Source organism: Lepidochelys kempii, chromosome 6 (genome assembly GCF_965140285.1).
Source record: "Lepidochelys kempii isolate rLepKem1 chromosome 6, rLepKem1.hap1, whole genome shotgun sequence".
Classification (NCBI taxonomy): domain Eukaryota; kingdom Metazoa; phylum Chordata; order Testudines; family Cheloniidae; genus Lepidochelys; species Lepidochelys kempii.
Window position 1 is genome coordinate 45341175 of NC_136385.1, and position 6021 is coordinate 45347195.

Consider the following 6021-nt stretch of genomic DNA (forward strand, 5'->3'; position numbering starts at 1 on the left):
CAACCGTTAAGGTTATTTGCTCTATGCGGACAGTAAAGATTCCAGGGCACTTCTTTTTTGTAAGTGCTCTGGTATTCACTGTTGGCCATAATTTCCATATTGGTGTGTTATATGGTAGATGGCTGCCAGCCTCCGCCCTAGAGCTGGTGGGATGTGTGTGTGTATATATTAAGTCAACTGGTGTTTTTTTTAAGTTAGCATTGCAAGAATTGGCTAACAGTTTGAAAAGTGCTTCAGGATCCTTCAGATTTATATCAATGTAAATATGTGTGTGTGTTTTGGGCACATAGTAAATTCTACCAACACATCAGAGAACTACGTTAAGCAGCATTGCTGCAAGTTTGGAAAGGTCTTTGTGATTATAAAATCTTAGAACTTTACCTTAATGTGATTACTACAAGGTCTGAAGAGTCTTTTTGTACTTTCTTGTAATTACTTCATATTTTCAATTTAACCCACTACAGTTATAGCAGTAAAACAGTGCCCACACAGGGATTATTCTGGTATAAGAGTGGCTTTGTTGTTGTTTGTTTGGAACGGGGTTTATGCTAAACTGAAAAAAGTCACCCTAAGTGGATACACATTCCAATATGAGTATGTCTTCATTGCAGTTAGTTCATGTTTTTACCCTGGTGTTTCCCTAGCCTATCTCCCATCACTACATCAAAACCTCTCATCCAAGTGTAGTTGTCTTTCAGCCCAGGCTAGCTGGCATAACTAGGGATAAGGGTTAAAGCCAGAGTTCCATTTTCACTTGGGCTGTGAGGCCGCAGGCTAAATCCCTTGATTGCTCATAGTTTTCCAATGCCTTCCCACAGTTCCCCAAAAGCACCCAGAAAGACAAGCAAGTTCTCCCACAATTCACTGGGGAAAAATTCAGAGAGCAGCTCATCTGCAGCATGAAAGAACAATAAGATGTGCCTCCAAATGTCTTGGCAACACACTTGATGGACACAGTACCAGTGAAGGCTTAGTAACTCGCATATGGGTTTGTGGTGTGGCTACTCATATATGACCTGGTCTAACCTGGGTGCTCGGACCTAGTTGCCAATTACCCAGGTTACCTCTGCAGAGAAGACATACCCAGATAGGCCCTCATCACAGACATCCACAATCTCGACTGATACAGATAGTGTCATCCAAACATCATTTCATACACACCTATAATATACATATATAGACTTTCTATGTTGTACATCTTCCATACTCCCAGCTACACCTTTGCAAGCATATTTTACCACTCCCACACAGGATACCCCCACAGTTTGGGAAACACTTTTTGGGACATGCAGTAGGAGATTGCAGAATAATGCTTTGAGTGTTGGAAGTTGGAATAGTTAGTCGCTATTTATATCTGGAGCAGAAGTGACAATGTATCTAAAACAGTTTGAAAGTGGCTTATGGGGCTGGAGGTTAACAAATGATTCTTGTTTATCCCTGCTAATTTTGGATTTGCTGCTCTTCACCAGCAACTGCTATCCTCTGACTCCAATTGGAAAATGCCCACATTCAACATATGAGATCCTAGATGTACTACTTCCAAGAATTCAACCACTGTTGTTCAAATGAGACCCTTCTATGCTGTGGGGCAATAGGAAACATAGTGGTGATGGCATCTGTCACTTCAGCAACTATGAAGATAGCAGATGCTGTAGCTAGTTTTATATTAACAGCTAATGTGCTTTCTGAAATAAAGCACAAGGGCTACATTTTTAAAAGGGGAAGGTCTCATCATTCATGAAAAGAGATGTGGACTGTAATTTAGACTGTGTACCCTTTCAGGCAGAGAATATTTTTGTGCATGTGCATAAAGCACCATGTTAACCTGCAGTGCTATTAACTGATTAATGATAAAGCACATGCGTCTACCACAACTGTATGCACAGAGTGGGTGGTCAGAACACGGCACCTAATTAGCCACTTGTACAATCTGTCCTATTTACAAATGTAATCAAAGTAATAGCACATTCTCTTGTACATAGACTTTGTGCCTCCAATTTAAAAAAATGTGATCCAAGTACCTTTGTCTCAAGTGCACTTTCTGTTAATATAGTATGCTCTGATTTTTGTAGGTACTGAGCACCTGCAGCTCCTATTGACGTCGCTCAGCATCTCTGTAAATCAGGCCAAATAGCTTCTAACATGGTAGCTACATTTGCAAGTGCAGATAAAATATTCCAAACACATTTCTGTTCACAAAAATTCCTCACTTTTGGAAAATGCCTTCCCTTTCTCAAACATATAGCCTCAAGTGAGAGACTTGCTGCAACATAACTAACCAAAGCAATTACACAGATAGAAGCAGGGTGGATAAAAATCAATGATTTTTAAAAAAAATAAAAAAAATCGATTTTTTTAATTTAAATCAGATTTTTTTTTATAAAATGCTTTTTGAGGAAAAAACCTATCTAGTTTTAATTAAAATACATTATAGCTCAAAGATATCTCATCATGGAATAGGGATTATAAATTCTAATTCTATATTATGAGACAATATATTCATGTAATGTTTAAGAAAAGTTTTGTAAATGAGTTCCAATAATTCATGGATTAGGGACCCAATCTTATGGGGTTCCAGGTAGGGTTACCATATCTGAACATTCAAAAAAGAGGACACTCCACAGGAGAGGAGGTATTTGCTTGTGCCCCCCCAACCCCTGCCCCAACTCCACCCCTTCCCCACCCCCATTCCAACCCCTTCCTTAAAATCCCTGCCCCAACTCCGCCCCCTCCCTGCCCCATTGGACCCCTTCCCCAAATCCCCAGCCCCACCTCCTCCCCTGAGCGTGCCACGTACCCCCTCCCTCCCAGCCGCACGAAACAGCTGTTTTGCGGCGCAAGTGCTGGGAGCTAGGGGGGAAAAGCGGGCACTCTCTCGAGTGATCAACATTCACTCTTTTTCTTGAATGATCAACTCTTCTTTGGGGAAAAATAATAATGGCAAAATCCCGGACGTTTTTAGATATTTAAAAATTCCTCCCAAACGGCGATTTAAGAACCAAAAAGCCGGACATGTCCATGAAAATATGGACATATAGTAACCCTAGTTCCAGGGGCTTCTGTATAGATTATTTAGGTTAATCTTTCTATCTACCCAATGGGACTCAGTGCTCAGTCTAGAAGATACCATCAGAGATTCTTAGTTTTGCAGTTCTCAAACTGTGCATTTGTGTCTCCAGAGATAACATGCTTGTTAACAGCAAAAATGGTTTAAAATAAATAAATAATATATAGAGGTGAGAAATAACAGACCTCTACCCAATTGTCCCTCTGCAAATTTGTGTACACAGTCAATCCCTTACCTCTCTCTAAAAGTGCAAAGTTTCAAAAAGTTCAATGAATAGAAGATTGTTGGGGGCGGAATAGATCTGGACAAAGAGAAGAAGTCTGGCGATAAATGTGAGAAGGGAGGGACAGACAGTAGAAACAAAAGCGAAACTGTTTGAGCAGCATATTCCAGAAGTCTTGAGGTCTTTCTGAGTGTAGCCTTCATTGATTTGATATCTACATACCATTCTCTCACTAGAAGGTAAAACCTATAATGGCAGCAGGCCATAAAAGAGAACCAGTGTGGGAATATTTTAATGAATATTACAATACCTGTGAGTAAGATAGGCATGCATGCAAAATGCAAACAGTGCAACAAAGAAATGCAAGGCCTGGTTGCCCGAGTGAAACAACATCATGGGAAGTGTTCCTTTTCAGGAGGAAGCTGTGTTGAAGATGATGAAAGGAACATGTCTGAACATGCAGGATCTTCAGGTTGGTAACAACCAACAAGAATGCACTTTTATGTAAAAATCCATGATTAAATTGAGGCTTCCTGACTAATGATTTAAATCAATTTGATTTAAATCAATCCACCCTGGATAGAAGTGAGGGGAAACTGGTGTATATTTGAATCTATACCTAAGGAAGCTTTTAACTACATTTTCAATAGCTGTATTTTTTTAAGTGCCCATATGTTAAGCAGAGGAACAGCACAGGATCTTACAAATCTAATCTTCACTTGCCCATGCCTGCAATCAACAATCCTACTAAATTGGATAGGTCTGGTATTTTTCACTTTATTTTATTACATTTTATTTCATTCATTGCCCCTTCCCTCCCTCCCCCGTTTCCAGGACAGTGCTTTATTTGCAGCCTCCTCAAGGTGGCAGGCAAAGTGGCATAGATATTCTGTCATCAAAATTCTGATGTCTTAGTGTCCACCTGTCATGTGTACATGTGTACCCTGAACAAACTGCACCACCCCACAGACTCAATAGCTAAACTCCTTATAGTGGATGTGTCAGGCTTATCAATTGTAAAAGAGGTTATTTTTGATACAAATACTTTTACTATTTTCTTGAAAAAGGAGAATGCATTAAAACATTTTCACCTTACAATTACTAACTCCATAACATTCAACATATTGTAAAAATGCTGGAAATCATTCAGAAATATAGCAACACGCTTAAAGTTTACTTGCTAAAGAAAAAGTGGATTTGGGCCTTATGGAGGGAGGCTTATACAGAAAGTAGAAGTTGTGGGGCAGGGGGAGGGGTTCCCCTCCATTCTTCTTCTTTATAAATATCAGAAATTCAAGTCTGGGATTTCCTTGTTTTCCTGGAAAACCCCTTAAAGCTTTCAAACGTGTCCCGTGAGCTGTCACAACTTTTTATTTTATTGAATTTTTACCAAAGATTTATATTCTCTCACATGTTTTTCAGGCTTTTGAGTTAAACAGGCATTAAGAAAACCAAATTTTAAAAAGCTTTAGGCAATCTGATTAAGTTTCTCATTCCCTTCAATTCCTTGTCTTTCAGTCTCTTGTAATTTCATAATCCCACTAGTCTTCCCGTCATCCATGGAATTTCCTGTGTAATCAAGACCTGAATTTCTAAAGTAAATAATCAGATGGAAAAGAAAAAGCAAGCAAGTATACAAAGACTAGTAAACTTTTAAGACTGACCTCATACATCATTTAAAAAAAAAAAATGATCCAGGGACACAAACCTTTTTTCTATATCACCTGTACAGAAGCTATAAATTACTGTACAGAAGCTATAAATTACCCAGAGGCAAAAAGTTCTACAGGATTATGCTGGTGGAAAGTCAAGAGAATTATGCTTTTCAGATTTTATTAGTTTCATAATATGACATTAGGTTTGAATGTAGTCAAGCATGATAGTGGGACTATACGAAGGATGGTGTATCATGAGTGTGTGAATTGACAAAATATTTACTTTAAAGAGCTATTTAAAATATTCTCTTCATGCATTGAATATATATATCTTAAATTTTAGAAAGGTTTATGAAAACGTGCCATGGTCTATAAACATGGCTGTGCAAATGTCACCTGAAGGCTCCTAAACATTTTAGTTACTACTGAGGCAACAGAACAAACAGTTTCAAGTGACGTTATGAAATACAAACATCTGGATTTTATTCCAGAAATGTTCCATAACTTTTACAGTCCCAGCAGCTAAAACATTTTTTTTCTGACTCAAAACATGTCCACAAGCATTCACTTCGTTCACTTGCAAAACTCAAACCATTTCCATTCATGTTAAATGGCTCAGGGAACCACACATAGCAGCCTCCCTCAGTATAAGAGAAGTGAAAACCTCATAATGAATCCCAGAACTGAGAGCATGCCCTTGTGAAAAAGGTCCTTGAGTGAACAGAACTATTCTTTCAAAACAAAAATCAAACACAGAGAATAATGCACTTAGATTAACAACATAGAAACTACATGCCCTCTGGGCAGTCCCATGCGTATTTACACAAAAGGAAAGGCACGCACTGAGTTTGTCCTACTTGTACCCCTTGCTGAGATCATTTTAACAACACACAAGCGCCACGCAAGGCTCTTGCCCCCCACACAGATTAAATTGATGGCAGAGGAGCGGCGCACACACACACTACTCCACGCACACTGCGCTGGGATTCATGGCACGCGGGGACGTGCCCTAGGGTTCCCCCAGGCCGCCGAGACACAGCGGTGGCACCGCAGCAGCAGGCACCGCCCGGGGGCCT